General features: G+C 38.0%; 1 pseudogene; it reads right to left on the bottom strand.

The window, feature by feature from the left end:
* Positions 1–17,134: 17,134 nt before the first annotated feature.
* LOC122235642 lies at positions 17,135–17,271 on the bottom strand (annotated as a pseudogene).
* Between the last annotated feature and the right edge of the window lie 1,987 nt (positions 17,272–19,258).

Below are 19,258 nucleotides of genomic sequence, written 5' to 3'. Positions count from 1 at the left end.
AAAGAAGGAGGAAAACCATGGGAGACTCTTAAATACTGAGAATAAACTGAGGGTTGATGGGAGGTGGGGAGGAGGGGAAAGTGGGTGATGGGCATTGAGGAGGGCACCTATTGGGATGAGCACTGGATGTTGTATGGAAACCAATTTGAAAATAAATTTCATTAAAAAAAATTCTATATATTCTTAGTGTTCATCAAGATCATAAATATTTTTATTAATTCAGTACTTATAAAGAGTATGGGCCAGTTATTTTACAGAATATCCCTTGATATGAGTTTGTCTAATTTCTTTTCTTTTATTAAAATTTTTTTTAGTGTTTATTCATTTTTGAGAGACAGAGAGAGATAAAGTGTGAGCAGAGGAGAGGCAGAGAGAGAGGGAGACACAGACTCCTTGGCAGGCTCCAGGCTCTGAGCTGTCAGCACAGAGCCCGACACAGGGCTCGAACCCATGGACCACGAGATCACAACCTGAGCTCAAGTCAGACTCTCAACCGACTGAGCCACCCAGGTGCCCCTCTAATTTCTTTTTTTTATGTTTGTTTGTTTGTTTGTTTGTTTTGAGAGAGAGAGAGAGAATGCTTGCACGTGAGCTGGGAAGGGGCAGAGGGAGAGGGAGAGGCAGAGAGAGAATCTCAAGCAGACTCCATGCTGTCAGCATGGAGCCCAATGAGGGCTCAATCCCACAAACCCCCGAGATCATGATGTGAGCAGAAATCAAGAGTCAGGCATTTAACCAACTGAGCCACCCATGTGCCCCTAAATATATATTTCTTTCAATGTTTTTTTTTTTTTTGAGAGAGAGAGAATGCTCATGTGTGAGGGGAGGAGGGGCTCAGAGAGAGGGAGAGAGAGAATCTCAAGCAGGCTCTGTGCTGTCAGTACAGCACCCAACACGGTCCTCGATCCCACCAACCATGAGATCATGACCTGAGCTGGAAATCAAGAGCCAGATGCTTAATTGACTGAGCCACTCAGGTGCCCCTGTCTAATTTCTCATGATCTGATTCAAGTAATGCATATCTGGTTGGAATACTACATAGGTGATGTTGTGTCTTTGTCAGAGTCTCATATCTGGAGGCACATGATGCCTTATTGGTGATACTGACTTTGGTATTTTGTTTTGTTCATTTGGTCTGCTTCCTTCATGTTTACAGGTTTTCCTTTTGTAACTTAAAGGAATTAATGAGGAGATACTTTGATAGTATATAAACATCCTATTCCTCATTAAGCTTCCTTCCTCCTCAATTTAGCAAGAGAATTTAAAATAAGCCTCACGATTAAAAATAAAATAGTCTCAATGACACAAAGAAATGAAAAGACTTTCCATGCTCATGAATTCAAAGAACAAAAATTGTTGAAATGTCTATACTACTCAAAGCAATCTACAAATTTAATGTAACCCCTAATAAAATACCAATAGCATTTGGCACAGAACTAGAATAAAAAAAATCCTAAAATGTATATGGAACCACAAAGGACCCCAAATAGTTGAAGCAGTTTTGAAAAAGAAGAACAAAACTGGAGGTATCACAATTCCAGACTTCAAGTGATGTTACAAAGGTATAGTAATCAAAACAGTATGGTACTGGCTCAAAAACAGACACCTAGATCAATGAAACAGAATAGAAAACCCAGAAATAAACCCACAATTATATGATCAATTAATCTTTGACAAAGCAGGAAAGAATATGCAATGGGAAAAAAGACAGTCTCTTCAACAAATGGTTCTGGGAAAACTGGACAGCTACATGCAAAAGACTAAAACTAGAGCACTTTCTCACACCATATACAAAAATAAACTCAAAATGGATTAAGGACCTAAATGTGAGACCTGAGACCATAAAAATCCTAGAAGAGAGCACAGACAATAATGTCTCTGACATCCTATAAGGGGTTAGTATGCAAAATATTTAAAGAACTTATACAACTCAACACCCATAAAACAAGTAATCAAATTAAAAATGGGCAGAAAACATGAACAGATGTTTCTCCAAAGAATACATCCAGATGGCCAACAGACAAATGAAAAGATCCTCAACATCACTCAACATCAGGGAAATACAAAACAAAACTATAATGAGATGTCACCTCACACCTGTCAGAATGGCTATAATCAAAAATGCAAGAAACAACGAGTGTTGGTGAGGATGTGCATTGTTGGTGAGAATGCAAACTGGTGTACCACTGTGGAGAACCGTATGGAGGTTCCTCAAAAAGCTAAAAGAACTACCCTATGATCCAGTAATCACACTACTGGGTATATACTCAAAAAATACAAAAACACCTATTCAAAGGAATACATGCATCCCTATGTGTATTAGCAGCATCACTTACAATAGCTAAATTATGGAAGCAGCTCAAGTGTCCACTCATAGATGAATGGATACAGAAGTGGTATGTATGTGTGTGTGTGTGTGTGTATACATACATACATATATATGTGTGTGTGTATATATATATATATATATATATATATATATATATATATATGTATATATATCATGGAACCTTATTCAGCCATAAAAAAGAATGAAATCTTGCCATTTGCAATGACATGGATGGAGGTAGACAGTATTATGCTAAGCAAAATAAGTCACTCAGAGAAAGACAAACACCATATGATTTCACTCATATGTGGAATTCAAGAAACAAAACAAAAAAAGGAAAAAAAATAAAAGAGACAGAAAGAGAAACCAAGAAACAGACTCTTAACTACAGACAACAAACTGATGGCTACCATGGAGGAGGGGCGGGGAGGAATGAGCTAAATAGGTAATGAGGATTAAGGAGTGCACTTGTGATGCACACTAGGTGATGTATGGAATTGCTGAATCACTATGTTGTACACCTGAAACTAATAAACACTGTATATTAACAAAAAATAAATTAATTAATAGTCTTGGGGCACCTGGGTGGCTCAATCAGTTAAACATCCAACTCTTGATTTTGGCTCGGGTCATGATCTCACAGTTCGTGAGTTCAAGCCCCACAGTGGGCTCTGCACTGATAGCATGGAGCCTGTTTGGGATTCTCTGTCTCCCTCTTTCTCTGCCCCTCCCCACTCACGCTCTCTCTCAAAAATAAACATTATATAAATAAATAGATAAATAAATAAATAAATGTCTCAGAACTCTTGACATGCACAGAAATTATCTTCTTGCTACATGTTTGTATTGAAGTTGTCTTAGATTATATATACTCAGGTGGGCAGGAACTAGACTGTGAAACTTACTTGATAAGAATGCAACAGTGATATGGGTTCATAATAACAATGAAAAATTCTTAGCAGCAGTGAAATATGAGCTTAGGTTGAATATTTCAGGTATGATACATCCGTTCTATGAAATGCTATGCAACCATTTTTTAAAAATCAAAATAATTTTATATATATTGAAATTGAAATATCTCCAAGGAATTTTCATGGGAAAAAAGCAGGATATATAAAAGTATGCACAGTATAATCCCATTTACGCTTTTTAAAACTATATTTGTACTTTTACATATTAATGTATGTAAATTTATAATGACTTGCCTGAAAGAATACACACCAAACTGCTAACAGTAATTATCTCTCTAGAGGCAAATGGAAAATTGGAGAGGGCATGGTGCTTGCTTTGTGGGGAATAAGACATTCACTTTTTAGTCTAGATACCTCTGCTTATGGAACAGGAATGTATCTATGTTTTACTAAAATATATATATATATATATTTGAAACATTTATTTGCCAAAAACACCTACATTAGCATGATTTTTAAGAGCTACATTAGCATGATTTTCAAGATTCCCTTTTTTGACAGTCTGACTACTATTTATATGAATAAAAGACCTTATAGATAAATGAAGTCTCCTTTGCCTCTATCTCACTGATATATATGTGATATATATATGTATATATGTATACTGTGATATGTGTATTTATACACACACATACACACACACAAACACACACATATATATGACATGTATGTGGTACTCCTGAAAAATTAAAAACTGAAAACCAATTTTCTACCGTTCTCTAATATTCCCAACTATTTAACCTATAGAGATTTCAGTTCATCAAATTTAACTTGTCAGTGCTCTAGCAAACCAACAATGTAATTAGCCTCCAAGAACATTTACTAAACAGACCTCAGACATTTGCTCAGGGAAGTAGAGATGTGAAATAGTGCAGAGTTAACACAGTCACTTTTGGTCTTTTTTATTGTGATTTATGTGGAGAGTGTCACATAGCACTTTGAGTGGCTGCTATTTTTGAACTTGTTATCCATGGAAAATTTCAAAAATATACAAAAGTAAACCGTACTTCAATGTATCCATCATCCAGTTTTAATCCATCAACTCAGTTAATTTTGTTTCAGCTTCTACTGTTGGGGTACAATTCCCCATAGGTCTCTTGTGTTTCTGTATATTTTGTGACCAGAGGTGCTGACTGCCTTGTTATGAACTATCTTTTCAAGGATGCTTGTATAGTAAACAGTATTGGAGAATTAAGATAGTGTCTCTCTTCAGAGCAGAGGGTAGATTTGTTTACTGACCAGTATGGCAAAGATAATAGCTCCCAACAAGGCAAGGTCAGGCAAGTGCCCATTATATAGTGCCCATTATAAAAGATTCAGGGGGTGCCTGAGTGGCTCAGTCGGTTAAGCGTCGGCTCTGGATTTTGGCTCAGGTCATGATCTCATAGTTCATGAGATCAAGCCCCACAGCCAGCTCTACACTTCTGCACGGAGTCTGTTTGGAATTCTCTCTCTCCCTCTCTCTCTGTCCCACTCCCCCAAGCCAAAAGAAATAAATAAACTTCAGAAAAAAGATTCAGGCTCTCTAAACTCAGTGAACTGCCTGCTTGCACAACATCTACCTGGGCCACTTCCCATTGCCCACTGGGACTTGGAAAGCAAGAGGGATCTAATGTGAACATGAAAGTCATGCTGGTTGCTATTCAGTGAAAAATAAAGTCCTTTACCTCTGACCCAGCTTCTTCTGCCAACATTTATGAAACTGTGGCCAACTAACTTGTGAGCTTGCAAGTCAGGTAAGATCTAGGACTCTTCAAAGTTCTTGACATCCACTTCCTCTTTCCCATTTTAATTTGAACAAATCACAGACACTACATTATTCCATGCATAAATATTTTGGTAGGTAGAAACTATTTTGAATATTCTTTGAAACTATTAAAATCAAACGTGATAGAACTTAATTCCATACAAGTGTTTATATACATATGCTAACACTCCAGGGATCAAGTTTGGTAACTACAGGCCCATGATCTCTTCTCCCAAAGAGATTCTTGGGACCAAATATATTTCAATATCCAGACTTCTCAAATTTTTAGAATGTCATAGAGAATGTAAACTCTGTACTAAATAACGTTTGCAGTGGGCTTGGGGCAGCCCACAGTAAGTGAACACTGGCATTTAAAAAAATTTTTTTTTAAGGTGTATTCATTTTTCAGAGACAGAGACAGAGCATGAGTGGGGGAGGGGCAGAGAGAGAGGGAGACACAGAATCCGAAGCAGGGTCCAGGCTCTGAGCTGTCAGCACAGAGCCCAACGTGGGGCCAAACTCACAGGCCATGAGCTCATGACCTGAGCCGAAGTTGGACACTTAACCAACTGAGCCACCCAGGTGCCCCTGAACACTGGCATTTTTGCCATGAAACACGAATGTTCACACAAAGTAGGATAGAGACTGTAATCTTTCTTCAGTTTAGCTCAAACTTTGTCACCAAATATGTTACAAAAAACTATTGCCTGCCAGAGTTTAAGAATTTTCAGGACTGCAGATAGGAAACTATGGACCTGAACTTCTTTCATCAGGTTCAGGATTTAGGCCCTCAGCATCTTGATAAGCAGAACCATTAAAAAAACAAAAACAAAAACAAAAACAAAAACAAAAAAACAAAAAAAACCTTTCACAGACTTTTTGTTAATGACTTTGGCCTCTTTTAAAAATAGGGTCAAAATGAAGTTCTTTAAGGCATTGATAAGATTTCAAATCACATGTACTATATTTGACTATATTATGATGTGTGATATTTTATCATGTTTCCATTTTGTGAGCATTAAACATTTGTGAGTTCTCCTGATCAAAGCAGAAAATGAATGATAAAGTCATTTGATGAACTCAGATTTTAAAGTCACATACAAAAATTAGAAGGCAGGATGTTTAATCAAGGATGAAGAAAAACGGGACCTGGCCCAGATCAAATCATGTCTGTAAAGTTAGGGGTTATTTATAGCTGTGTTCACACAGCAAAAGGAACAAGACTGACAGTCTGTACACAAATTGTGTTCATGTAAGACAGAGAAAGCAGAATGCCTGTACACAAATTGTGTTCATGTAAGACAGAGAAAGCAGAATGCCTGGGAAGCCTTTTTTCTTCTGCTGTCCTGCGAAGGAGAGGTATGTAGAGACTGATACACTTAAAGCTAACATGGATGAATTTAGAACAGATAAGAACATGGTCCCAGAACACTTGACTTCTCTAAATAATACCTACCTCTTCAGGTTTCATGGATTACATCTTTGAGTAGGAGGAAAGAATATCGCATTATTTACTGAATATCTACTATGTATCTGACAACTTGCCAGGTGATTTTTGTACTGTTATCCTAATAAGAATAAAGAAAGTAAAGTTCAGAGAGATTGAATAATCTGAATGAATGAATGAATGACTTTATGTGGACAAGCATTTGTTACAGTTTGCTAGGTGCCAGGCATTGTTATATATATATATATATATATATATATATATATATATATATATATAACAATTTATATATGTGTATTAACACTATATATATATATATATGTATGTATGTATACATTTCAAATAAAAAAATTTTTTTTAATGTTTATTTATTTTTGAGAGAGAGGGAGACAGAGCATGAGCAGGGGAGGGGCAGAGAGAGAGGGAGACAGAGCATGAGCAGGGGAGGGGCAGAGAGAGAGGGAGACACAGAATCCGAAGCAGGCTCCAGGCTCCAAGCTGTCAGCACTGAGCCCCACGCAGGGCTCAAACTCATGAACTGCGAGATCGTGACCTGAGCCAAAGTCGGATGCTTAAGTGACTGAGCCACCCAGGTGCCCCTCAAGTTTTTTTTTTTTTTTTAACATTTATTCATTTTTGAGAGTGAGAGAGACAGAATGTGAGTGGGGGAAGGGCAGAGAGAGAGGGAGACACAGAATCTGAAGCAGGCTCCAGGCTCTGAGCTGTCAGCACAGAGCCCGACGTGGGGCTAGAATCATGACCCATGAGATCATGACCTGAGCTGAAGTTGGACGCTTAACCAACTGAGCCACCCAGGCGTCCCCATATATATATATTTCAATACACAGATGAATGTATTGAATGAACGAATGAATGTATACATAGATAAAAAGCCCAGGACTCCAACTTTCAGAGAGCTTCCAATTTAGCAGGAAAGACAGATATATAAGCACATAATTAGAGCGTAATTTGACACGTGTAGCTATTGTGGCTCAGGATTTAAAAATCAGACTATGGCCCTTAGAGATTCAGTGGGAAAAAAAAAGAAGGGAAATATTTTACCAATCAGAAGCTGGTGATAACCTATCCGAGTTCCTAAAAACACAGAAATTTAAGGTGTTCTTTTATATTTATATACACAGTAAGATGCCTTCTGAGAACTGCACTATGATCGACACGGAAGAGAGTCTTCGTGACCATTGAGTAGGCAAGGGGATACTGGTGTCATAAACAGGCAAATTCAAAAAGCTACAGAAAGGGGTGCTGATAGCTGTGAGGGTGTAGAGGGTTACAAGGTCAGTGTCATTCCCTTTTATAAGTTCTCCTAGCTTATTTTATTCATCTCCTCATTCCAAGGATTGACAGAAAGCTATTCAACCTATAGTTTGAAGAGTGCTCCCCCTTATTGGAAAAGGGAAAGATCATTTGCCCAACTCTCACCACTCAGAAGCTCTGCTGATACCGCGTATTTCTCAAAGATTCCAGACAATAATTTCATCTACTGGCTCTACTGGCTCTATTGCTTGGCTTCGTGCAAAGAACACAGGCTTTAGGTTAGCTTTCTCACCCTCTCTGAAGTACAGTTCCTCTCTAGTATACAGAATTTTTTTTAGATATAACCTAACATTTAAAAAAAACCAAAAACTTAAACATGAGACAATGACTTGGCAGAGAACTCATCGATCATTAGATAATGGCATCCTGGAGTTATTATTTTGAAGAATGTAAAATTGAATGATGCCAAAAACAATTAAACTCAGAAATAAATACAGGCTCCTGTCACAAGAAAAGAGGCATATTTGTACAAATGTAATTGAGGTGACAGCAAAAGCAAAAAAATAAGATAATTAAGAGCAAAATAATGCAATTACAGTTGACCCTTGAACAACACAGGGGTTAGGGGCACTGACTCCCTGTGCAGTTGAAAATCAGCATATAACTTTTGGCTGCCCAAAAACTTAACTACTAATAGCCTACTGTTGACTAGAAGCCTTACTGATAATATAAACAATCAATTAACACTTATTTTGTATGTTATATGTATTATATACCATATTCTTACAATAAAGTAAACTAGAGAAAAGAAAATGTTGTTAAGAAAATCACAAGGAAGAGAAAATAAATTTACAGTAATGTATTTATATTAAAAAAACAACACACATGTAAGTAGATCCGCATAGTTCAAACCCATGTTCAAGGGTCAACTGTATAATCTACAGTCAAGCACACCTCCCTCACCACATCACTATGGGTAATTTGTGCTGCTACCTTAGATGCTGGCCTTAAAATCAGGTGACACAGGTATCAGTTTCTTTGCCAGTTTGGATGCTGGCCCCAAGTCTCTTCCTTTACTTCCCTCTGGAGAGGAAACATGTTACACAGGCTTTGATAGGTAAGAGGAGGGAGACCTTCCCAGGGAGCCTGGAAGGCACACTGCCTGTCAAGATTGGCCTGGTGAAACCTCAGATGACAAGAAACCACCCAGAACTGACCAAATTCCTGGGGTTAGAGAAATACCACAGAGCAGGAGAGGGGCTTCAACTATGACCCAAATGACAAAATGTGCATGTTTCAAAGTGTCATCAAGGACCAGTCATGAATTCAGAAAAATCCAGCATAGGGGCACCTGGGTGGCTTAGTCGGTTGAACATCTGACTTTGACTCAGGTCATGATCTCATGGTTCGTGAGTTCTAGCCCCATGTCGGGCTCTGTGCTGACAGCTCTGAGCCTGGAGCCTGCTTTGGGTTCTGTGTCTCCCTCTCTCTTTGCTCCTCCCTCACTCATGCTCGGTCTCTCTCTGTCTCTCAAAAATGAATGTTAAAAAAAATTAAAAAGAAAAGAAGAAAAATCCAGCATAACTAACCTTTAAGGAGACAAGAGCAGTTGCCAAAGATCATGTTCACAAAGTCACCTCTCCTAACTGTGGGAGTTGAGTCACCTCTGCTCCCCTTGGCACTGACATTGAGACTTGGGGGACAGTTGGTATAAGTTCTCTTCCAGCCACTTCATGATTTTTTCTTATGTATTTATACGATCAGCAAAACCTTGATTTCATTCATCTCAGATAAGCAGTATTTCTTCCTTTCCACAAGCTCTTCCTCATGTCACCGCTGTCTGCTTAGGAAATTCTTCCTCATCACTCACCTCCCCAAACAACTTTCAGCAACACAACTCTCAGTAAACCTTCCTGACACCTACTCTACTCCTATACTCCAAAAACCACACTCAAGTGCTTGCATTATGAAATTTTCCTTAATGGTTTTTTCCTCCGTGTGTATTTCCTTCACGAATCTCTAAGCTCCTTCAGTCATTAACAAAGTCTTATTCCTTTCTGGGGTGCCATGAGTGTATTGTGAGGTGTGGCACCGAGTAGACAGAAAATTAATGTTTTGGACTAAAGAATAAAGCGTTAAAAAATCGGGGCTTAAATTGTTTAAAATCACATTAGTGTGTTTCATTTTTGTGCCCCCAATATTGTGTTATACATTTTGTAATTTTCTTAAATTCTTATTTAGGAATGGTAGGAAGCTTCTGATACAGCTCTCAATGATTCCTACCTCCTGGCATGCATACTCTTGTGTAATACCCCCTCCCCCACTTTGAGTGTAGGGTGGACCTAGTAACCAGTACAATATAGTAAAAGCAATGGGATCTCACTTCCAGGTTTAGTTTACAAAACGTCGTGACTTGTGTGTGTTCTCTTGTTGGCACCCTCTCCCGTCCTCCTGCGTGCTCCCCATGATGAGGCCAGTCACCATGAATGAGATGTTCTATGGAGAGGCCCACATGGCAAGGAACCAAGGGAGGCCTCATGAGAAACTGAAGGCTCAGTTCAACAACTCATGAGAAACTGAATCCTGCCAACAGGCACACGAGTGTGAGCTTGGAAAGTAGGTCCTTTACAGTTGGGGCCTCAAGAGAACTGGAGACCGTGAGATGCTGAGGCAAAGTGTCCAGTTAACCATGCCCACATGCCTGACCTACAGAAACTGTGGGATCAGAAATGTGTGTTGTTGTAAGTCACTAAGTGTTGGGTAATTTGTACACAGCCATAGATAACTAATACATTATTTATCAATCAGCTAGGGTTCACAGATGATAAAACCCAACAATAGCAAAATGCTGTTTGCTTTATTGTTAAGCATAATTATTGGTTTGCAATATGTATCAGCAAATTGTTCTTCAAAAATTCAAAACTGTGTTTTTCATTCACCAAAATGCCTCAAAGCTCACTTTATCAAGTCAACTTTGCATTGATTTGGGCTTCTGAAAAGCACCAGTTAAAAATTCAGGGTACTTGTACACATTCGTCCCCTAAGCATTTATCAGGTGAATATCATGTGCCCTGAGTTTGAGGCACAATTTCTCCCTAGCTTATATAATTTTATTTGAATATGGAGGGTACACTGTTGAAAAAGAAAGTTCCTGTCCTCAGAGGGCTAATATCTAGTGAGGTGACAGACATCTAAACAGATACTTACTTTCATTTCAAGTGATAGAAACCGTAGAGGAATGTGTGCATTGAAGGCCTATGCCCGCTGCAGCAAGGCAACTAATCCAACCTGAGAAGTGGAAATGTCTTTCAGAGCCTCATCAAGGATAGATGAGAGTCATAGAGATGAAGAGGAACAGGAAGAAGAAAGCAGGCCAAGTGGATGGAATAAACCAAGGGATTTATCTAAATAAATTCTCCAGAACATTACCTTTGGTCAAATAGCACTAAACACACTCTTAATAAGTCGGCTATTCTTTACAAGAAATATGTGCCCCATTATTATGAAGAAGAAGCAAAAACAAATTGGGATAATTCACACAACTGGATCAAGGCAATTAGAAACTGGACTCAGGATGATTTCCTTAAGTGCTTGAAGCCAGGGCCTAGTTCATAAAACTAGACTTGTCATCTCTCCTTTATTTATGATTCTGAAATGAACTTTAAACACTGAATGAGAAGATAATCAGGAGCTTCACAAATTAATGGCCATATAATTTCATTTCTGAAATACTTAGGCCCTGACTTCCCTCAATTAACTTAATAATTACCACAAAGAAAGCTCAAAGAACAGCATCCAAGGTGCTTTGAAAACTAAACAAAAACCAGCTTAGATTAAAGATCAGTAAATGAAATAAGCTTCTAGAGCTGGTGTACAAATTAATCTTTAATTGGATGTTAAAAGTGTTAATCAAGTAATGATTAAATATGATATATTTAAGTATGATATGTTTAAACTCTGGTCTCTCAAGGTTCAATTTCCTTAGCAAAATGCTTAACTCTTCTTATATTTCTTGAAAAAAAAGCCTTCCCTATTCTCCAAATGAAATGTATTTAAACCAAGGAATCCTTGCTTGATTCCCAACATATTTTTTACTTTCATAGTAATTACATTTTATACTAATTAGCAATAAACAAGATACCTTCCTGTGTTTGAGTTGAACTAAGTTCATAAGCTTTAGAGGCTGAGCCACTTAAGCATGGCTGGAACCAAGTAAAATACATAGCCTCACCTATGGTATATTTAATTATTGCTGCACAACTTGGTCGTTAGACATGTTCTCTCATTGAGGACTGAATGATTGCGTGATACAGGACCACACAAAAATCTCAGATTACAAAGAAGCTGGAGGTGGAGATGGATAGGATCATGTGAATTTCTCTCTCTTCTCTCTAGCCAGGAGGGAGAGGAACCTCTGGGAGATTCTAGGAATCATTAAATTGTTTACATGCCGCAACACACACACACACACACACACACACACACACACACACACACATGAGCATACCTCTACATGTCCCACAGTCTCCAATCCCACAGGTCAGCCTTATATACTCTACTATAAGGAGAATAATGTGCTTCACCTGAAATCTGTTTGCTTGAAATTCTGAATTCAAAATTCCTTTGGATGAATGTAATATTTACCGTTAGGTACTCTACTATATGTTTGGCACCTTTTAAAAGTTATCTCTTAAAATACCTTCTTGGAGGGCCTTCATCCATCATGTAATAAGCCTGCTTGTCTATACCACCATGTTGGAGAGGTGACATAGAGACAGAGACGCCCAGGATCCCCATCTGTTCCAGCCCCCAACTGTTTGAATTTCCCCAGCACAAGCACCAGACCTAAGAGTGAAGGAGTCTCTGAGATGGCCCCAACTCCAACCACTATGACTGAAACCATCTGCTAGGTCTCAAGAGAAACTGCCTGGCTGTGTCCAGTCAACCCCCGCTATGGGTAAGCAAAATAAGTGATTGTTATTTTTTAAGCCCCCGTTGTGGGGTGGTTTGATACCCAGCAATAGATAGCCAGAATAGTCTGAATAAGAACATCTGTGTGGATCTTCTTCATCACGGTCATTGCACCGTGTTTGTGGTCATCTCAAAGATATGAACCGTTTGGCAGCCACATCCTAACTTCCACCTCCAGCACTCAGTGTATATTCCTCTTTTAGCTGCACGTTGAGCCTACCAAGACAACCTTGCCAGAGAGAAAGGGACTGTTGTCAGGTTAATGAGGAATGTAGCTGCACTCACCCTCCCAAATGCATGGGTGCCTGTGTTTATCAGCATTTCACCTTGGCTTCCAAGATTTTCCTCCCGGACATATTGCTGTTCTGAGACACTCTTTACTTCTAGCCCTTCCAGCCCCATTGCCCTTAACAGGAACACACACTTCCACACCTTTATCTGTTATTATATTCCACTTGAACTACCGCCAGACTTGAACTGGCAATGCAATTTGGGAACCCATTCTAAAACTATTCACCAAGAAAAAAATGCAGAATATTTTATCTTTTAAGAAAACATCCCAAATTAAAAACTAATCTGCTGGCTCAAGGAAGTGTATTTCTCAGTTTCAAGAAAGTGTTCATACATGCTATAAGAGTTTAAGGTTACATTGTAACCATGAAGAATTATTTTGGCTTCAAAGAAGCATTTCTGTTATAAACTGTTAAACACACAGGCACACACATACAAGAATGTACAAAACTTAACAACAACAAAAACTTGCCTTGCTAAAAGGCAAACAGAAGCTATGCCAAATGTCCCTCTAGTAGACTACATAAATGAATAAGACACACATTAACCAATTGATAAATGGTAGGTTATCACTGGAGGAATCAAGGCTTACTCAGTAAACTTTCCCAGCAGGACCAATCCAATGTGACCCAGCGGGAATCTCACAAGCTCCAGGGAGCACTGCAGAGGCATGAGGCTAACTGCTGTAAATGGCAGGCTGTTCTCCTTTAAGGGTCTCTATGAGGAGATGGGGAAGAGAGCTATAGAAAGAAACACTCTAGTCTATGAGAAAATTCTCATTTTAGTGTTTAGCTCTTTTTTATTTTCCAAAGTGTTTTTGAAGTAAATAAATGTGTGCCTCATTGGGGCACAATCTCAGCCTGCTAATGTCAGGTTTAGAAAGGCAATCTGGCACATGGAGAAGAATGGGCTTTCAAAACAGCAGGGCTCTCTGCTTCCTGCTCCTGCTACCCACCTGCTGTGTAAACTTACATAAGTTATATAACCTCTCTGATCTTTGATTCTTTTTCAGTAAAATGGGGATTATAAGGCATGTGATTGTGGTAGGGCTTAAATGAGAGAATATTATAGCCAGTAGAGTCTTCTGTGTGTACTTGAAGAAAGTGTGTATTCTATTTTTCTGCGATAGAATGTTTTTTTTAATGTTTATTTATTTTTGAGAGAGAAAGACAGAGTGCAAGCATGGAAGGGGCAGAGAGAGGGAGACACAGAATCCGAAGCAGGCTCCAGGCTCTGAGCTGTCAGCACAGAGCCCGACACGGGGTTTGAACCCATGAACCACGAGATCATGACCTGAGCCGAAGTTGGATGCTCAACTGACTGAGCCACCCAGGTGCCCCTGGAATGTTTTATATATATCTTTTAGAGTCACGTATTCCCAAGTATGCTTCAAGTAAAAAATTTTCTTGTTGAAAAAAAAAAACTTTTACTGAGGATATTTGTTTAAAATAAAGCATATCAGAGGGGAGGTCGTGGGGGGATGAGTGACATAGATGAAGAGAATCAAGAGTATACTTACGATGAGCACTGAGAATTGTTGAATCACTATACACCTGAAACTAATAGAACACTGTATGCGAACTGTATTGGAATTAAAATAAAAAACTTAATAAAAAAAGAATACTGTAAATTGCCAGTTTGGTACTTAGAACACACGAGATATTAAATTCTTAATTATATACAATTAATTGCTAATGTTTCTTATTAAATTTTATTATTCTATTTTTCCATTTTGGAACATTATTTTATACTATTAATAAAAGGTATTATTTAAAGTAAACTTTTTAAAACTGTCTGGTCAAAGAGTCAAGAGACCTGGTTCTAATCCCAACCCTGTTCTTTCTACAACATATAATCTGCCCAAGTTGTTTTCCACTCATTTATGAGTTCCACTTTACTTTTGGTTAAAAACAAATAAGGGGTTTGGATTTGATGATATTGTCTCTCCTGACACAAACATTTTATTTTTTATTTTTAAAAGTAGGCTCCACGTCCAGTGTGGAGCCCACCACAGGGCTTGAACTCATGACCCTGAGATCAAGACCTGAGCCGAGATGGAGAGTCAGACATTTACTGACTGAGCCACCCAGGTGCCCTCTGACACAAACATATCAGCAACTTGATAACTCTAAGTTCATCTGAGTCTAATTTGTTTTCTTTGTCCAAGAAGGTTGACTTGAGCAATAAAAGCAAAAATTAACAAGTGGAACTATGTTAAACTTAAAAAGCTTCTACACAACAAGGAAACCAACAAAATGAAAAAATAAGCTACTGAATGAGAGAAAATATTTGCAAATCATATATCTGATAAGGGGTTAATATACAATTATATATATATACATATGTTTATTTATTTATCCATATATATTTATTTATTTATCCAAATATATAAAGAATTTATATAACTCAATAGCAAAAAACCCAAACATTCTGATTAAAAATTGGGCAGAGGATCTGAATAGGCATTTATCCAAAGAAGACATACAGATGGCCAACAAGTATATGAAAAGATGTTCAACATCACTAACCATCAGGGAAATGCAAATTAAAACCATAATGAGTTATCACCTCACACCTCTTTTGTTAGAATGGCTATCAACAAAAATACAAGAAATAAGTGTTGGTGAGGATGTGGAAGAAAGGGAACCCTTGTATGCAGTTGGTGGGAACATAAATTGGTGTAGCCACTGTGGAAAACAGCATGAATATTCCTCAAAAAATAAAAATAAAAATAAAAATAGAACTTCCTTTTGATCCAGCAATTCCACTTCTGGGTATTTAACTGAAGAAAACAAAAACATTAATTAAAAAAGACAGTACCTGGGTGGCTCAGTCAGTTAAGCATCTGACTCTTGATTTCAGCTCAGGTCATGATCCCAGGGATCCAGCCCTGTGTCAGGGTCTTTGCTGAGCATGAAGCCTGCTTGGGATTCTCTCTCTCACACTCTTCCTCTGCCCCTCTCCCCTGCTTATGCACATGCTCGCTCTCTCTCTAAAATAAATAAAATTTTAAAAAGATATATGTACCCCAATGTTCACTGCAGCACTTTTTGCAATAGGCAAGACATGGAAACAACCTAAGTGTCCATTGATACATGAATGGATAAAGACATTATGGTACACACACACACACACACACACACACACACACACACTGAAATATTATTCCATGAGAAAGAAGGAAATCTTGCCATTTGTGACAACATAGATGGGCCTTGAGGGGGCTTTGCTAAATGAAATAAGTCAGAGAAAGATAAATACTATGTGGAATCAAAAAAAAAAAATAGTTGAGCTCATAGAAACAGAGAAGATGGTGGTTGCCAGAGTCAGGGAGGTTGGGTTGGGCAAAATGAGTGAAGGTGGTCAAAAGGTACAAACTTCAAGTTATAAAATAAATAACCCATAGGGATGTAATGTACAGCATGGTGACTATAATTAATAATGCTGTTTTGCATATTTGAAAGTTGCTAAAAGAGTAAATCTTAAAAATTCTCATCACAAGAAAAAAACTGTAACTATGTATGGTGATAGATGTTAACTAGACTTATTGTGTCGATTATTTTGCAATAAGTACAAATAACAATTCATTACATTGTACACTTGAAACTAATATAATTTATTGGTCATTATATGTCCATTTTTTTAAAGTTGCCTTAATAAAGCATTAATTAGTGGCTTATGCTAAGGCCAATGGTCTAGAGAGCAGTGGTATGCCAGTAAACCTTAAAAATGTTGGCTCTCTGGGAAAAAAACAAAAAGAAAAAACTCTGTTTATAGTGTTAGCCAATTTCCATGTTATAAATATTCCCACCATGGCTAATTTGAAGCTATGAGTGAGATATCACTACAGGTGGAATAGGAAAGAGATATACACAACTGGCTCTCATGGCGCTTTCTCTAGCACATCACTGTGCCAAATCCAATGGACTGCACTGCTCACCCTTCATTCAGTTCCTGAGTAGTAAGGACATCACAAAGAAGAACAGCTCCAGGGATCAGGACACTTTATATTTTCAGCTTCAATTTAGGGCAGATACATAAATAAACCCTTGTTACCACACGAAATGCACCACTAAATTCACTGCCATTTTGGAAAAAAGAACAAAGGTTCTGGAGACCATGAAATACTGAATTGCAAACTCAATCTCCTTTTCTTACACTCCATTTTAATTCTTCACCTACTTTAAACTAATAAGAACAGATAATACACTTGACCTTAGCCTAAAGGCCAAGAAGCAATTCTTCACCTACTTTAAAACATTCATTAACATCAGACTATAAAAGCAACAAATGACTTCTAAAAGTTCTAAGTCAGAAAATTAGTAAAAGCAAATTTTGTCTTTTCAATTCCTTAATGCCCATATGAATGAAATTTGTCAAATCAACTCTCTCATTTGAAAAGTCAATCATCAATTGAACCATGGATGGACTCTGATTACAGGGTTCCCACAGATGTTGAAATTTAGAAAACCCCAGTCTACAGGGCGGGGCTACGAATGAGAAGCAAGCATGAGCATGCTTTAACACCTCATACATCATACAATCTGTCAATTGCCAAAGAACTAAAGCCCTGTAATCCATTCTAGGAGAAATCCTCAGGATGTAATCCACACCTTATTTTCTCACAAACTTGACATCTTTGATCATCAGACTTCTCAGTCCTCAGAGATGTGAAGTTGAAGAAACCTTCAAGAACCCAGTGTACTATTATGGGTAATGACAGCTGATATCTGACAGCCCAGCATACTGCCTTGTACAGTAGCTCCTAAAATTCACCTAAAGATTTAGAAAGGAAGATCCTAATAACTTGCACCCCTGCAAAGTGTTTAAGGTTCCTAAATTATCACCCTGAGTCAACATGGAAAGACCATTTTGATCTCACTATTGTCTGTGTGATGTAAGGAAAATATATGATATATTTTAGAAACATTCTCATCAAGAAGTTTTTAAAAGTACAATCTTTAATATCTAAAAAAATTGACCCATATGAAATAACTTATTCCTTGGAAATGTGCTATTGCTGTAGTTCTATACATTAAGGTACTAACATATAGAATGCTTACTGAGTACAAGGCATTTTGGAGATAAAGACTCCTAAAACAATATAGGGAATGTTGCTGTTGTTCTTCCCAGATCCCTTTACTCAGTCCATATATCCAACCCCTACACACTGTGAATGTTGGTTACTAATAGCTTGCAGCTGCCTCCTTCCTTAAAAAATACAGTCATTGCTTGATTGGGAGCTGTGTCACTGGGGAAGTCATTTCCTGCAAGAAGCAGCTTATTCTCATTAACTTAGAGACAAGGATGTACAAAAGTCCTCCCATTCCCACATTTGCCTAAAGGTGGAACCAACTTTGTGATACAATTTGTGCTCTAGAACTCCCCAAAGGATCAGAATGAGATAGTCTCCAGCTGATATCACAACCCTGCTTGACTCCTTCTCTTGTCCTGTACTGCTCCCCTCAATTCCCTTCTGAGAAAACTTCCTCAATAAGGTATTTGCAAAAAAAAAAAAAAAAAAAAAAAAAAAAAAAAGTCTACATCTCAGGGTCTACACTTGAAGTATCCAACCTAAAACAGACTTACATCTTTTTTTAAAAGAATATAAGACATATATAAATGTTAGCTCAACTATTAATTGACTACTGATTGCATGTAGAGGATTAAAAATGAAAGGGGACTTAGATGATATGTCCATTTCCAGCTAAGACAGAATAATAGGTGCCAGATTTAATTTCTTGACAGATACACCCAAAAAATGGAGATAAGGTATAAAAAATGTTTTTTATGACATTAATATCAGGCAACAAAAGACAATGATCTCCAAAAGATAAACAAATAAGCAAATGAGATGCACCCTATGATTGCTCAAGCTTACTGCAGGAAGGAAAAAACCCAGAACAGTCCTGACAGGCACCCAAATTTAGAACAGAGAGCTGGGATCCAGGGAAGCCAAGGCAGTAAGTTATCAAAGAAGAAAAGGCTACATAGAAAGAGAACTCTGGAGATCTGCAGAGGGTCCCCTCTGACTATTCAGCTGAGTATAGATCAGTACATGCACATGAGGAAAGGAACTCCAGAGAAGTTTAAAGGGATAAATCTCTGAAGATCTCACAGGACCAGGAATAGTGCTCATTCCTACCAGGCTGGATGGAAAACTTGAAATTCATAGGGAAGTGGGTAGAATACTGAAAAGGGTTTTGTCTCAGTAGTAGGGGAGAAAT

This window comes from Panthera tigris, chromosome X (genome assembly GCF_018350195.1).
Source record: "Panthera tigris isolate Pti1 chromosome X, P.tigris_Pti1_mat1.1, whole genome shotgun sequence".
Classification (NCBI taxonomy): Eukaryota; Metazoa; Chordata; class Mammalia; order Carnivora; family Felidae; genus Panthera; species Panthera tigris.
The sequence above is the reverse complement of the archived record's forward strand: the minus strand, read 5'-3'. Positions and strand labels throughout refer to the sequence as shown.